General features: G+C 44.1%; 1 protein-coding gene across 9 annotated transcripts in view; it reads left to right on the top strand.

Annotated features, from left to right (window-relative positions):
• Positions 1-17,038, top strand: part of ITPK1 (inositol-tetrakisphosphate 1-kinase) — a 248,178-nt gene that overhangs the window by 21,861 nt on the left and 209,279 nt on the right. The gene's annotated exons all lie outside the window — the stretch shown is intronic.

Genomic DNA, 17,038 nt, shown 5'->3' with positions numbered 1-17,038 from the left:
TAAGATACGCAAATTCAGCTACGCGAATAGTGTAGCTGAATTCGATGTATCGGAGCCGACTTACCCTGCTGTGAGGACGGCGGCAAAATTGACCTCCGCGGCTCCCCATCGACAGCGCTTACTCCTACCTCTGCTGGTGGAGTCAGCGTGTCGATTTGGGGATCGATTGTCGCGTCCCGACGAGACGCGATAATTCGATCCCCGAGAAATCGATTTCTACCCGCCGATTCAGGCGGGTAGTGTAGACCTAGCCTTAGTCTCTCTCTACCTCCATTCTTCATCTGTAAAATGGGATAGCAAGAAGGCTGTACCTCATGGGGTATTGAGGACGTACACAATCAAAAATTGTGATGTACTTGGATACTGTGGTAATGGGGGGCCATATCAGTACTATAGATCGATATGGGCCTGATCCTGAGATGAGTTCCATGTGCTCTGCACCCTTGAAATTAATGGGGAGTTTCAGGCATCTACAAAGGTCTCTTTCCCAAAGGAAGATGAGGGCTTTCACAGAGAGCTGGGGTGTTTAACATCAGAAAGTGAGCCATGCATTGAGGACAGTAGTGAGGCACCAGGAGTCCCAGAACTTCCACCCAAACCAGGCTAAGTGGCGAGAACGTAATAGCAAACTAGCTGTGGATCTGTCTGAGGGTGTACTCAGTGGCATGGTAGATCTTGTTACTCTGCATGCCAAGTCACATTTGTGCATTTCAGTGTCCCGATGATGAGAGTAAGAGCGCCTGGTGCTGCTCTTCTCTTTCCACAAAAGAGGAAAGTGGATGAGAGAAGTTGTGCTTCTCGCATAGTAATTGTGAGAATCAATTTATGCCAGTTTCCACCAACATAAGAAAACGTAAATGAGGGATTCCACAGAAACTCCACTTGCTGAACACCAGTTGCAACAACCCCTTGTGTGAACAAACCAAACTGTTTTCCTGCTAAGAAATCTGTGTGACAAGTCAGCCACTGATTGACAAATATGAAAAAATGAAGTCACTAGATCTTGTTTGGAGCCTCTAGGTGCTACAGTAATACCAATAATAACTAACAGTCTCCAGGCTGTGGATTTTTGATTAGTGTAGACAATGTCAGAAGTGTTCCTCCACTGAACCAATCCATTTTTCTATAGAAAACCACATGGATAAGATTTCATTATTAGGATTCCACACAAAGGGGACATTCTTTTCATTATCTTGAGTGTTTGAGTAAGTCCTCCTACAGTGCATGTGTCACTTGTACTTCAGGCCATAGAAACTGGTTTCACTGGTCATCTAGCGTGTTTTTGTTGCTTTAGGGTAAGAATATTTTTATGGGACTAGAAAATAACAGTGGTGAGTTAGAGCATTGCACATGTACATATTTCCCCTCTTCTCCCCCATACTCTGCTGTACCTGTGGTGCCTTTTTTTGTTTTTTTCTCTTCAGGTAGCTGAACTGTGTGAGTCCACTTGGCTCATTGTGTTTTCTTAAGCCACAATTACCCTTTCTCTCCAGTTCTTACAGCCTGGTTTCTGTGATCTGTGGAATTTAGCTGCCCTTTGTGCAGTTAAACCTCCCTAGTAGCATTTTATAAGCTACCAGTTTTAGCAAACCAGCATAATAAAACAGGGGTAAACACTACTGTCAGAGCTATAGATAGGGGTGTTTTTTTTTTTTTTTTTTTATATTCTGAACTTTTATTTGTGTTTCCTGTGTTTACTGGACTAAACATAAGAGGCCAAATATGAGATTTGATACAGAGATTTAGGAATAATTTTGATCCGAGAATATTAAATTAAGCATATTCTTTGTATAGCAAACCATTAAGTATATTGCATATTTTTCCAGGAAGAACTCGGAATTTTCTTTAACCTCAGCTCCCCACAAAAAACTAAATACTGATTTTGTTAAATGCATGGCTTGTGCCAGTTGGCTTTAAAGACTGTAGAAATAGGGTGACCAGATAGTAAATGTGAAAAATCGGGACAGGGGGTGGGGGGTAATTGGCACCTATATAAGAAAAAGCCCCAAATATTGGGACTGTCCCTATAAAATGGGGACAGCTGGTCACCCTATGTAGAAACTATAAAAATTAAACATAGGCATGCTGGTCAATAGCTCCAATTGTTACCTACACTGGTGTGCAATATTATATCACAAGAAGTCAATGGACAACAGAGGAGAATAAAGCTTCTTTGTCTGCAATTCTCACCAATAGCTGCAAGCCGTCAGGTGTTAGAAATTATACTGAAGGTAGGAGTGAACTACTGATGACCTTTTGGAGGCATGGGGGTTCAATGCTCCTTCTTCCTGCAGGAGTGACCTTTTTTCTAGTCATGGAGAGACGGAGGTGTACTGCCTCTTGAAACCACTGTGAACACTGGCCACAAGGAAGTGAGGGGGTCATCTTCCTCCACCCCCAAAGAAAGTTTGCAGTGTGTTTGCTTCATTCTAGGATCCTAACTACTCCCTAGGATCACAGAGCACAGCCACTGGGCTGCGGGAGTGGCTCAAATAATCAATATTTTCATTACATGCCTGTGTTTAGTGGACTAACAGTAATTTACCTTAGATTAAGGAGTCAAGAGTCCTTTTCCTGGTACATCTTTTTTCCACAAAGCAGTTTGATTTGGGATGATAACAAATCTGGCCTTTTTATATTGCAGAAGGTTCCTGAAAAGTAGTTCCTAGTATGTGCATATGTTAATTCCTGCATCTCTGCTTCCAATTTTGTTGGCTCCTTACTAATTCAGAAATCAACACTCTTGACTTTGGGGAGGGTTTAAATGTAAGCAATAACCTGTGAGACAGAGGTTTGATCTAAGGTGAGATTTTAGGGTTGGTGTAGTTACAAGAAAACCCCGGAAAGTTAAGTGTTTGAACTGCACATTAGGAGAATGAAGATTGATACTGTACATCCTGTGATACAGTCCAGATAACATGCTGTTCCTCTGAAAACTTGACGGTTTCCTTTTAAGATGACACTGAACATATCCCAGTGAAACAGTGGAGCAAGGCATCTGAAATGCAGATGTAGAAAAAATAAGCACCTGGCTTGGATGCATCCAGTCTATCGCTATGTGAAACAAGCATTCTTCTGTTGGTACATATTTCTTCTTATCCCCTTTATTTTTCATTCATAAATCCAGTAATCCACAATAATGGTTCTATTTGTGTGGCTGGCATTTTGCCCTCTACCTGATCAAATGTAATAGTTAGCACTTTTATAGTGTCTGATAGCTTCAAATTACTATACAAACTTTAGCTAGTCTTCATAGCACTCTAAGTAGTAGTATCCCCATTTTACAGCAGAGGAAAACATATTAAAGTGTGTGGTGGTTCTCTTAAGAGTCTCTCTCAAAATGACAGTTTTAGGCTTCCATTTTTGAGATTGCTGTAACTTCAGGTTCAATTTCCTCATCTTGCAAGTTAAAAGGTATTTATTCCTCCTCTGGTACATGAAAGTCAAGCTGTGTTCTTGGCTCATGTGGGAGCACCAGTAGTAATGGTTTGGAACTGAATGAATGATTCCTGTGAAGTGAGTCAAAACCGAATCCAGCTTGCTTTCCCATAGCCACGTTGGCTCTGCAGAGGTAACAGGTAGTCAGTTTATTGAGATCAGTAAAATTGGCAGCTGTGACTTTGAAGGCCCTTGGGATCTGATCTATAAAGTGAGAAGGTGACACTTTTTTGGTCGTAACTGCACATTTAACTGAGTCATTGGCAGAGACGGATCTAGAGCTTGGAAGCAGGGTCAACTCACACAAAGGTGCTGAATTTCACCCCAGGAGGGACAAGTTGAAATGATGGTTTGATCTTTATTGATCTAGTGCCGCATAGGTAAGAGTACCACTTGATCCATGCTGACTTCTGAATTGGTAACTTGAAAGCCCTCAGGGAACTTGGATGTCTCCCCCTTTTATTACAGCCCCAGCTACCCCCCTCCTGTTCAACAAGAAAGCTCCTTCCACTGTTTCCCAAACACACACCAGTTCTGCACACTCATCCTGGTCCTGTTCCCCATGCATTCCCTTGTGGCACTGAACCCCTCCTGCTCCAGCTGGCAAACAAGAGTTTGGGACAGGTGGGGCTGGGGGTGGAGGATAGGAGAAGTTGGAACACTATGCTTGCCCTTGCAGCTGGTATGTTCCAATGGACTGTGCCCAAGAACTCTAGGTCCCACACCTTTTCTCAGTCTATTAGACTATCTATGGTTTGCGGGGGGAGGGGGGAAGGGAGTTGAAGTTGGGTTCCTTTGAAAGAGTGCCGTCAGGCTAAAAACCAATATTTTAAAGAGGCCTTACCTCTGCTGGACATTTGGTGCTAAGCAACAAGAATATATCTTTTAAAATGTGTAAGAACAAGCGTTTCCTTCTCCAGTCTAGAAAAGTCATGTTAAAATGTCAATTTCTTAGTGAAAGTCTCCTTACTAATTATGCCCAGAGCATCTTGAAGATGATTTTTTTTTTTTAAATAAGTGTGGACCATACTAAAGAATAATGAAGACCAGAAGCTATTTTTCTCTGGATCAATTTCACTCCATATGGAGCCCTTTGGATTTTGATGAGCAAGATCATTGTTACAAAGATGATGATGATTTAAACCTATTATGTTACAATCTAATTAGTGAGCTGAAGTATAAGGCCTATATATACTACACCAGCGGTTCTCAACGGGGGGTCCGCAAACCCTTTCAGGGGCTCCACGGGGCCCTGCGACTAAAACCTAGGGTCCGAGCCTCAGCACCTCCTGCGAGTCAGGAGCTGGGGGGTTGAGGCCCCGATTCCTGGTGCCCCCTGCCCGGTTGAAGCCGGGAGCAGCAGGGCTGAATTCTGGAGCCCCAAGCCCCGGTGCTCCCCACAGGACAGAAGCCCTGAAGCCAGGGGCAGAGTTGGGTGGGGACACAGAGGTGTGTCTCTCTTCCCTCCCCCCCCCCGACAACTACAGTGCAAGAGCAGGGCAGTACTGGGGCAGTTCCAACCCCCCCCACCTCCTTCTCTCCCCACCCCCTGGCCAGGTCGGAGTGGGGAAGCTAGAGTCAGGCCGTGTGGGACAGCTGCTGCTCTAGCTGGTACCATGGAGCAGGCGGCCGTAGCATTCCCTCGTCGCCTGCTGGTACAGGGGGTTGAAGCTGCTCCTCAACTCCCAGCCCCATTTGTTCACACAGACAGTAAGAGCCGCCGGGGGGGCGGACCTGGCTCCATGGCTGGCAGAGCCCTAGGAACAGGGACCGCAGGGGAGCCCTCCTGGCACACAGTCCCTAGCTACCCCTCATTCTGCACCCTGAGCTATCCTCTACCCACACACAGCCCCTAGCTATCCCTCTCCCTTCACTCTGAGCTCCCCCCCCCCGTCTGCACAGAGCCCCCTAGCTGCCTTCTCTCTGCCTGCAATCTGAGCTGTCCCCCCGTCCGCACACAGCCCCTAGCTGCCTCCTCCCTGCCTGCACCCTGAGCTGCCCCCGCGTCCGCACACAGCCCCAGCTACCCCCCTCTCTGCACCCTGAGCTACTCCCTCTGTCCACACACAGCCCCTAGCTATTCCCTCTGCCTGCACCCTGTGCTACCCCCCCCGTCTGCACACAGCCCCTAGCTATACCCCTGCCTGCACCCTGAGCTACCCTTCTGCCCATGCACAGCCCCTAGTTACCTCCTGTTTGCACCCTGAGCTATTTTCAAACTTTTTTGAGCTGAGCCCCCTTACCTTTTGAGTTATAATTTTTGGTTGCATGTGCAAACCTCTCCCCTTCCCCCCCCCCCCCCAACCCAGACAGGCGGGTGGAGCTGGCACTCCCTCCCCAGAGCCTGTCGTGCGGAGCTGGCTCAAGCCCCGCTGGCCCCTGTCCACCCAAAATAGAAGTCAAACTACATGTATGCTCAAGCCCCCGGCCCAGAGCCCCGAGTCTCTCCCCCCCCTGCTGGGCCCTGGAGTTTTTAATAGCATGTTGTGGGGGCCTCAGAAAGAAAAAGGTTGAGAACTGCTGTACTACACAACCTCACTTCCTAGAAAAGTGTTAGAATGGAGAGGCCAATGAGGTTGTAACATTGAGGTTTTTAATATTGACACTGTGCTCCTTTACCTTCAGTGGAAACGGTATTTGGCAACAGCTTTTTGATTTCATGTTGGCTCATAATTCCCCTGACAGTTACAAACACCTCTGAAATTAAGGAGATTGGGGAGAGGGAGAGTGGAAAATTAACTACATCAGCTTTGATTTTTTTGAAGTCACTAGTGTCTAATGTTCCCAACTTGCTCTACGTATTTAACAAGCACTAAAATGGCAGAGCATATTGAGAATTGAATGACTTAGTGACTTATCCTTGGCAGTGGTTGGCCAGCAAGCTGTTGAGGTTGTGCAAAACTGGGATTAGCTGTGATGGATAGTGTGGTGGGTCCATTTTAGTCTGAAAACTAAAGGTATTTATGCATAAAAACACATGATATCCAATGCAGTGATAGCTAATTGTTAGCACCTTCCACTCAAGGATTTTAAAATGCTTTACACATGTTGGAGTAAACTTCACAGCAAAAATATTATGCCTGGTTGTGGGGTGAGAGACATGACTGAGACACAGAGAAGTTGAGTCCAGGACACAGTAAAATTTAGGGCTTATCTACAAGGAGCAGCAACACGCAGTAGGGAGGGTATAATTTCTAAACCTCGCTAACATGTTGTGTACTAATTGGTCCATATGGACCCTGCTAGTGTGCACTAAAAGTTCTCTAGAGTGCTTTAATGTGATATAACAGCACTACATTAAATAGTTCAGACACTTTTTTTTTTTTTTTTAAATTAAAAGAGTTCAGCATGGTAACGAAACTGCTGCATTTGAGTATATAATGATGTTTACTTCCTGCCTCACCTTGCTAAAGGTATCTGCAAGTTGAGATTATCAGTTAATAGCTAACTGAACAAATGGTGTGTGTGTGCGGAACAGCGTTGGACAGAAATGACAGTATCATAAGTGTTTGTTTGTAATTGGCCAACCTCATCCCAACCACAGTGATAAAATGCTTTGTGTCTCACTGTGCCACTCGTAAGTGACTTCTACTGTTACAAGAACCGATATCATAGTTCAGTTTATTCCTTATCTTGTCAGCATGGCTTCATTACAAGGGCATAAAGGGGCAAGTGTTCAGATGGGAAGGCCATGATATATAATCGGCTTCAGCACTATATAAGGAATATATTATGCAGCAATATATTAACAAATCCAGCAATTAGTACAGTGATGACACTTAAGAAATATACTAGCTGTACTATTTTAAATGTTTGAGTGAGACTCTGTAGTATTTCTCTTTAACCTTTCTAGATTAAAACATATGAGATGTATGTAAATAATAATGGATCTTGCTCCTCCATTTGTTTGTATTGCAATAGCCCCTGGATGCCTCAGTCAGGGCCCCGCTGTACACGTACATAACAAAAAAACAGTCCCTGCTCCAAAGGTTTTACAATCTTAAAACCAATCCTGCAAGGGACCACTACACCCGTGTGGAGGCCTGTTCAGGTTAGTGCAGCTCTGCATTGGTGCAGCAGTCTGTCCACCTGTTCACATTTGCAGGATCAGGGCCTAAGTGTATGACAAGAGAACACATGGCCACAACAAATAGATGGGGTGAGCGAGAGCACAAAGTACTAGAAGCCTAGCCGCTTTGGGATGTTTTGTAGGCATCATGGAGAGGTGAGAGACTTGAAAGATATCAGGTGTGTTCTTGTCCCTTTTTAGTCTTGGTCCTTGCCCTGCTATGATCTTTCTTTCTTTCTTTCTTTCTTTCTTTCTTTCTTTCTTTCTTTCTTTTTAAAGAAAATATATATTATTTTACAAGGAATTCTGAATTTGCTTCCATTTTGCAGGGTTCAAAATGTAACCAGTTTTAATATTTTTTTAAATGGTTATAAACACTTTTTATGTTAAAAACATTGTTTGATGAATGAAAAATGTTAATTAGCTTTTTAGTTAAAAGGATTGCAAAATAATCCAACAGTTTCTCAAACACTTTTCTTTTCAGGAAAACGTCCCTCCCCCCAGCAGATATGGCCTGTTTAAAAGAAAAGTCAGCCAGTCTGTCTTTATCCTTGTACTAAACAGCCATCAAATTTTGCATATCCCAGAACAGCAGTAGGGGCTCTTGTGTAAAACACACACATGAACGCACACAAATTTTAGTGAAAGACCGAGAAGAGCCAGGACTCCTGAGATACAGTTTTTTGGCTAGGTTTAGTTGATTATGGTAACTAATAGTGGCTTTCACAGAGCAAAGTACAGGATAATACAGGAGCAACGTGTACCTTTCTGTAGTCCAGGAAGTGCAGCTCTTGTTTCAACTCCAAACAAAATCTGTATTTGTCCTGTTGACTAATATTGAGAATGAGCAGCCTCTTTTGTTTTCTGTTAGTTTGCAGTGCTGGTTTGGTGCAGTATTTAGTCATGAAAGCTTCCAGGTCCTTGCACTGTAGTCACTCAAATAAACTTTGGTTGCTAAAGAAAACCACAGACTTCAATGTGTTTAGGTCTGGCTGAAAGACAAGAATTCCATTTTGTGAAAAATTTCAAGGTTTTGGCATTTGGTTCCATTTGGCATTGAGGTCTTTCAAAATTTTTGTTTATTTATTTATTTTTTTAAATCATCCCTTCTTCAACCCCTCTCGAACAATAGCTAATAGTCTGTGGTTAGGGCACTCACCTGGGATGTGTGAAACCCAGGTTCAAGTCTCTCTGCACTGACTGATTCAGACCAAGGATTTGAATCTGGCTGTCACAGATGTGTGCCCTGACCACTGTTTTCCCCTCTTTGTTTGTCTCTCTTCCTGATGAAAGTTTTGTCAAAACAGATATATTTCTGCAAAAAGTTTTGGTTTTGACAAATTTGAATTTTCTGGTGGGGGAAAAATTCTCAATTTCAGATCAGCTCTAGTTTGAACAATGAACATATGGCTGAAAATGTTCTGAGACTGTGCTTTGCAAGAGTGTGAGAGAAAGAGAAAACGCAAACACACTGGCCTAAAGTTGCTGTTTCATCTAGACACTGCATGTAGTCTTACGTGTGTACTGATAATCCAATTCAGTGCTTTCATACTGTTTCCCTCTTCTTTTTCAAGGTGTGTGATGATGCACCTTTGTTTCTGGGGTTTGTGTCCAATATAGAACAGGTTATACTGGTAATCATGTTCTGAGACATCTTGGGTAGAGAAGGGAAGTGTATTTTGGCTCTGGTACTTGCCACCATCTGTGCATAATGTTTTCTCTCCCTCCAGAAAATTTCTTTGGGGCCTGCTGGCCCTACACATGGGTTAGCGATAGAACTAGTTGGGGAAAATGGTGCTGGAGGGAGAAACTCATGAATATTTTGCTCACAATTTTCTCAATTTATATGTTGTATTCAAAACTTAAAAAAAACGCAACTGCTTTAATTATGATTTAAAAAAATAGGGTGCTGTTAGGTGGGAAAACGTAATACTTCAGCAAGGTTTTTCCCCTTATTCTTGTCCTTTCTGTTGTGAATGACATTCTGGGCTGTGAGCTCCGAGGATCTGTTTGTGAGGGAGTTAGTGCGCGGAGTTCTCTCCACGAAAATGTGGATAAAGGGGGAGTGGAAATCCTTGCTGGCTAGCTGATTTAACAAGACAGCAAACAATTAAAAGTGTGTTTAAGCTGTCAGCACAGTGAAAATAACTCTTTTTTTTGTTTTGTTTTGTTTAAAAAAAGCTCTCTAGCTTTGGTTCCCTTCTGATTCCTCTGCTGGAGGAGCTCTAGTATAGCTCCAGGATTTGTATAGCACACGGAGGTTCATTGATTTCAACTGCCCTGCTGCTTAGGGGCAGTGGAACTGTCCCCAGCAATGGGGAAGCTCATGTGTTTGGGGACAGGGCTTTCTTGCGGACAAGCTCAAAACTCCGGAACTCATTTATGTAGGAACCTTGCCGCTTTCTAGTCCAAATGTAAAAATGAGGGCACCTCCTTTGCCCTCGTTTCTCTCAGTCACTCATAAGGTATCGGTTTATATAGATAGCTAATCAAAACCAAACAGTTCCTAACATACAACTTCATACATCTGTCCCGGGAGAAATGGCACTGGAGTGGAGAGGAAACCTTACTTCATTGATGTTTGTCAGCTTGTATGTTTTTTAACTTGGAAGAGCAATTGGGTGTCATGTTGATGGGCATGGTGTAAGTACCTGCATCGGATACAACCTGAGTCTCCCATCTGGCAATATGGAGTCCTGCTGCTATGATGCTGGCATGACCTAGAAGTGATCATGGGAGAAATAAATAGGATCATCTTGGTGTTTTATTCTACATGTTAAAACAGGAAAAAAATGTTTTCAGCCAAACTATGTGCTGTCAGGTGTTATGTTTACCCATGGCGCTTTCATTTTCATGTGTATGGCATGTTGACATTAAATGGTTATTTTAAAATTAAATACTTGTATAATACCTCAGTATGTGCTGTGGGGGCCACAAGGGCTCTGCGCATAAGTTTTCTTCCCCACTGTATGCTCTTTGTGCTACTGTGGGCAGCAGTTTCCTCAGCAGCCTGGCACCCCGTGTTTGCTCACAATGAGCATTGTTTGGGAGGCGGGCACAGTATACTTTTGTTCTGATTTGATCTCTCCTTTGTACAGTCAGTTAACGTGACACTTTACTTAATCCCACTCCTTGTTGACAATTTTTCACCTGCCGTTAAAGTAGCAATAAATGATCATGACTCTAACTGCAAGAGATTAGAGACAAAACTTCGTTTCAGTGTTTGCTTTGTGCTTTTGTCAGTGCTTTTTGTATAGTCAGTGACATTGCTTTTCTTCTATTTTTGGTATCTCTTCTTAGTATGCGTATTTCTCAAAAAATAGGGAAGACAAAGAAAACATGGGAAAATGTAATTGTGAAATCATAACATTTGGCAGGGGGACTCAGGGATAGGTGTAACGATTTCTAATTCATTTTTAAGATTGAAACTACTTTTACCTATGTTTAAAAGGTTTTTTAACTGACTAAATTACAAATTGATACCATTCCTTTGAGTGAGAAGCGCTCTGTGTTAGCAAGCTTCATGGTGAAACTCATCTAGTTTTTTAAAAGCTATTGCAGTTACCATAATTAATAATCTCTCTTGTTGATATGATGATGTGCATCTTAAAAGGAAGGTGTGGTCCAGTGGTTTGAGCAAAGGATTAGAAGATGAAGTCTTGAATTCTAAACCCAGCCCTGCAATTGACTTCTCTTGGGCAAGTCGCTCACCTTTCTGTCCGTCTCTCCATATGTAAAGTGAGGATCCGGTCTGTCTGGAGGTGCTGTTGTGCAGATTGATTAGATGTTTGTAAAGCAGTTTGGACTTGAAGAGTGCTAATTATTCCTATTATCAAAGCACAGTACAAAGGCTAATCTTTACTTTTTGGATTTAGAGCCCAGTCCAGCACCCACTGACGTCAATGGAAGACTTTTCATTGACTTCACTGGGAACTCTGTATGCATGTCTCTCTCGTACACACCCAGACACCACCTCCCCATCTTTTATTAATGGAGAATCTGAGACACAGGGCGGAGTGGTGGGAAGTTATTTTTCATGACCACACACAATTAGTGACAGGGACATGGCTGGGGTTAGAAATGAGAACTGTCTCCCTTCCATGCTAGTTGCACTAAGTCCTGGCTGCCTGTATAAACATATAAATCACTAAAACAGGAACTTGGGCCTGTTTCAAATTAATATTGTTACTGTGGCAGGTTGTCATTGAGCTGTGCTACTAGGATCCCCTTTTAAGCACATTCTGAATAAATGTTTGGCCCAGGGAAATATTCTGTATAGTAATCTCAAAAAATGTTTTTGCAGCATCAAGTACAGTACTCACATTTCCTATCTCTTGGCACTCCTGCCTCCTTTTCTTATGCTGAGTGATTTGTGCATGCTTGCGCGCGCGTGTGTGTGTGTGTGTGTGTGTGTGTGTGTGTGAGTGAGAGAGAGAGAGAGAGATAGATATGCACAACTGCTCTTACACTGTCTTGTCTGCTGCCTTTAGTGAGGGGTTTTAGCAGAGGATATTCATTCCTAGAAGCACACAGTGCTTTTAAACTTTTAAATCAAAGTAAATTGCCATTTGTGGGCAGCATTTTCCTTTTTGTGGCGCAATCTAATAGCGCTTATTAACACATTGCAGTGAGAGAGGGATCTAGGTGAAGTGTTTTCAGCTAAAGCACATATTATTCAGTCTTGAATAATGTCTTGAAACTGCGAATCCCTGCCTGTGTGTGGGTGTCTTTAGCTGGCAGTAGGGCTGCAGGAGATAATTATTGGAGCCTTTTATGAAGGCAGGGTGACTAGGGGCTGCCATATGCTAGCCTGATCTCCTTTGCTGTAGCAAAAGCTTGTTAAGAGTTCATTTCCTTTTCTTTTTCTTCCCTGTAACACAGCCAGCTGCCTTTTGAGCACCCCCTTGTGGCGAGGGGCACCTCTGCAGTGTTCTGCCTCTGTTTTGCCCTTCTTCAGGTCTTCTTTACCCCCGACCCCGCAGTCTTTCATCCAATTGCAGCCCTTCTCGGGGTCTGTTTTTTTTTTTTTAATTACCACAAAGTTGTAAAACGCAACCAATCCAACAAAAATCTTCCGCCTAGCCCTTTCTCCCTGAGGTACTCTCTCTTCCTGGTCTCTGACCAGTGGGAGAAGATGTAAGGCCTGGCCTGCCTTCTTCTAAAGGAAGAACAAAACTTTCATCTGGGTCTTCTTACCCAGCCCCAACTCCCTTCCTTGAGCACTTTAGGAGACCCTTTCTCCCTGCAGCTTCATTCTGCAGTTACCCTTCTAGCTCTGCCCTCACTGAAATGCCCCAAGCTTTATAGCCAAAGTGCAGCCCTGTGATTAAAATAAGAAGAGCTCCTTAATTGGCTCAGTTTGGACAACTGCTCTGGCACAGGGGAGTTCTTCTTATTTTAATCACAGGGGCCTGCCACCCTGTGACATTCCCCCTATACATTTCATCTGCATGTGAAAATTGTTCGCCCCTGAGAATGTCAGGAAATTAAATTGTTTACTCAAAATGTCTGTCGTGAACGCCTACACTAGCCCAGGAGAGCTCTGAGACATTCCTTCGAGCAAGCCCAGAAGAGTGGGAGTTGTATCTCTTCATCTGAACTGTAAATGTAAAGTTCACCCACAGTTTGCTAGGCACTCTCTGCCCAGACCGTTTTAAAATTAGACTAAAATCCTGCATTGTTGTATCCTGGAACCAACATGGCTATTATAGAGTCAAGGTAGGTGAAGTAATATGTATTACCTCATCCACCTGGTCTCAGGAAAATCCTATGCATTTATAAATGTGCTGTGAACAATTTCAATCTCTTGGGAATATTTGGAATGTCCTCCCCATGTTCACAAATATTTCAAGCATTACTTAACCTGAAATGAAGTGGACCTCAGAATGAGGATAGGTTGCAGAGGAAAGGCTTGTGGTGGATGCACAGGACTGGAAGTCAGAATTGGGGTGTGGGGGGGGAGTCCTCTGTCATTTAGGCAAGTTAGTCAATCTTTTTGTACCATTGGATGCCTCTCCATAGGGGATTTAATCTGAAGCTCTTTGATGCATGTCTGGTGACTAGCAATACATGGGTCACACCAATAGTGTGCACATATAATGTCTGTTCTGTTTTCAATTTGCATGGTGTAAACACACGGTGTCTGTTTGCTGTGCACTGAGGGATAGCGCTTTCGAATGCCATCCAGGGGTTCTTTGCTTCACTGCTGAGCAGTGGGTGGACAGGGATTGTCACTGTGAATTGTGGGAAGCCCAGTGGATTCAATTAAAAAAAAAAATCCTGTGTTTCCACTGTCTCTGCACCATACTTCCTTTGTGGGCCGGCACGCACCGATTTTTAAATTGCTGTTGACCAGCACGGATCCAGCAGTTCTTCATGCTGCTATGGCGACGAGAGCAAATACGCACAGGCTGCTTGGGTTGTATTATAGCACTTAGAACTGGACGGATTCTGCATTGGACTTTGCCTGTTGCACCATCAAACGTGGAGCAGGAGAATATTCTATGGCAGCAGCAACAGAAGGGTGTTCTGCAACTGGTGGCAGCAGAACGAGGCGGACTGGTTTCTGGATCACCTACACAGCATTCAGTGCCACTTCTGGGTCTGGGAAACCAGTGTGGGTTGGCGGGAGTGGATTGTTCTGTTGAGCTGTGCTAATCAGCAGTGGCAAGAAACTTCAGGGTGGGGAGGGCTACTTTGTTGTTGTTGTTGTTGTTAAGACTTAGGCAGAACTCACCAGGAGCTGCAGTGAGAGCAGACCAACATGAAGTGCTCCATACCATGAAGCAACAGGTCACCGTGGCAATCTGGAAGCTGGCCAACCCAGAATGTTACCAGTCTGTAGCCAACCAACTTGGCGGGGAGATCAGCTGCTGGGGTTATTCTCATGCAGGTCTGCTATGCTGTTGATCTGGTGCTGTCAAACTGGGTCATGAAGCTGGGTATTGTTCAGGAGACTATTGATGGCTTTGCATGCATGAGGTGCCCAAGCTGCATTGGGGCAATTGATGGAACCCATGTGCCTATTATTCTGCCCCCTCCTCCCCAGGATGCATAATATATAAACAGAAAGGTCAATTTCTTCATGGTGCTCCAAGGACTTCCGGGTCACTATGACAGATTTACAAACATAAATGTGCTCTGGGAGGGTCCATGATGCTGGGATCTTTTTAAATGAATGGAGAAAGAACTGTTTGCCCCCAGGAGAGCTGTGGACATTAATGGTGTGGAAGTTGGTCCGGTTATTCTGGGAGACCTGGCTTATCCCCTGATGCCTTAGTGTAGATAACGAAATCATACGCTGACCACTTGGACAGAAGGAAGGAACATGTTAACTATCACCTGAATAGTTGTAGAATGGTAGTCAAATGTGCGTATGGCCATTTGAAAGGCAGATGGTGCTGCTTCTAGAATAGGTTGGAGGCAGCAGAAAAAAATGTTCCAACCAATATAACTGCATGTTGTGTTTTGCACAGAATTTAAGAGCAAGGGGGAGAGTCTTACTGACGTGTGGGCGACTGAGGTGCGGAGACTTGTCTGGAGGCTTGAGCAGCCAGCAAGACATCCCATGGAGAGCACACACATCCCATGGGAATGCTGTCAGGGATGCCTGTTTGTATTTTGAGTCACATGCCTGAATGTGTTAGCCCATCTTGGGGATGTTGAGATGCAGACGTTGCGAGCGCTGGGATATTGCGTGTGGGTGGTTGAAGTTTGATGTTCCCTATGTGCTTTTGTCAAAACCTTATCAATGTTTTCAGTCTTATTTAAAGGATTTTCTGTGCAAAATATGATGACTCAGAATGGATGTATTGTAAATGGTTTTATTATGAAGGAACAATTTAAAAAAAAAAAAAGTTTTAAGGCACCCAGAAATAATATCTTTGGTTAGTTAAATGTTTTTTTCTAAACACAGTCGTCTTAAATATTTGTGTGTAGTTGGTTACTTTAATTCCTGCAACAGTGCAAACAAAGTTCAAAGTGCAACAGCAAGAACACTTTAAATACACAACAGTTTTGTTGTGGGAGGGAAAGGGATTGTATAAAGTTACAGGTGAATATATGCCTTGTCATTGTCTCCTCTTACCGGCATAGGCTCTGGGACTGAGTGCCTCAGCTCAAAATTCTCAGGGGGGTTGCAGGGCTCAAAAGAGCTGGTCTCCCAGGTGCAAGTGTCTTCTCAGATCCTACCTCTGTGCACCGAAGTGAATGGGTTCTGCTGGGAGCACTGCTGCAGGGATGCAGAGGGTAGGAGTGGCTTCTGTCTCAGAAGCCAGCATTGTCCAGGGGCTGAAGGACATGGCTGGGTCCCAAATTATGGGCCTGCTTGCCTAGCAGGAGGGCATTCTGGCTTAGGGTAGTGTCTATGAGTTGCCTCTGCATCTGTGTCTTTTCCCATGCTCTCCTTCACCATGACAATACTGTTCTTGGCCACAGTGACACTTTCCCTGGCCACTGTGATTTGGCCATGGCAACTGCAAGGATCTTATGTATTTCTTTCTACCTCTGGGTCTTAATGTACAGCCTAGTTTTCCTCTGTGACTCTGCCATGAGTTCTGCAAACATCTTGTCCCAAGTCCTCTTTTCTGCATCTCAGGTTGTCTAGCCTGTCAGCAGTATGTAGAGGCCTGTCCTTGACTGTCTGGTCTGGCTTTTGCAGGTGCTATGGGAATAGTGGGTTGGGAGGGAACAGTTGCTGCTTGTTCTTATCTCAATGGGTTTTTTTAGTATGTATGTGACCTTTCTTTCCTGAGACTCTTCACACTCTTGGGGGAATAGCAGAGCTGGTAAGCAGTCTGCATAAGCGGAGGGTGCTGGGTGCGTTTTTAATTTCAGTCTATATCTGCTTTCATGCTGCTAGGGGTGGGGGCAGGGAGAGCTATGTTTCAGGTTTGTTTGTGCGCTGGAGGCACTACTAAGGTGTCAGAGGTGTAAAGGAAGGGTTATGGGGACATGGAGACTGAGCTGGACAGTAATCCCCTCTAGGCTGTCTTCACTCTTGATGATGTTACGCTGAGGCAGGTGACTTGGAGGCAGAGACTGCTCATATTCAGACTGGCAAAGGGCAGACCAGGGAGATACGCTTGAGGTTATTCTCCAGAGTGGCCCCTCCCCCCAGAAATGTTGCAGGAGTGGAAGGGGCTGGCAAACTCTGCCTGGGGTCATGGCCGTGTAGCTGCTTCTCGGTCTTAAGTTCTGCTATTATCTCCCCCGCAGACATGGAGAAAGTGCAGGGAAAAATAGGATCCTACAATGACTGTCACTACAATGTGTGTTACAGGGCACCTGTACCTCAACAGGAAGTAGTATTGTTTGTGCCTTCACAGGGCTTGCAATGTGCACTTACACCTCATGTGACCTCCAAAAACTAGCCAAATTTCATTTCCTGTTAGCACTGTCTCAATAAACTATTGAATTTTGCACAAACGAATGTTATTTTTACAAGGGTGAGTGGTACAGACTGCAGCTGGTCCATTTTGAAGCATCACAATAATAATAAATGGTAAAGATAGGTACCTACATGCCAAAAGT

This window comes from Chrysemys picta, chromosome 4, assembly GCF_011386835.1.
Source record: "Chrysemys picta bellii isolate R12L10 chromosome 4, ASM1138683v2, whole genome shotgun sequence".
NCBI classification, from domain to species: domain Eukaryota; kingdom Metazoa; phylum Chordata; order Testudines; family Emydidae; genus Chrysemys; species Chrysemys picta.
This window is presented reverse-complemented; position numbering and strand designations above follow the sequence as displayed.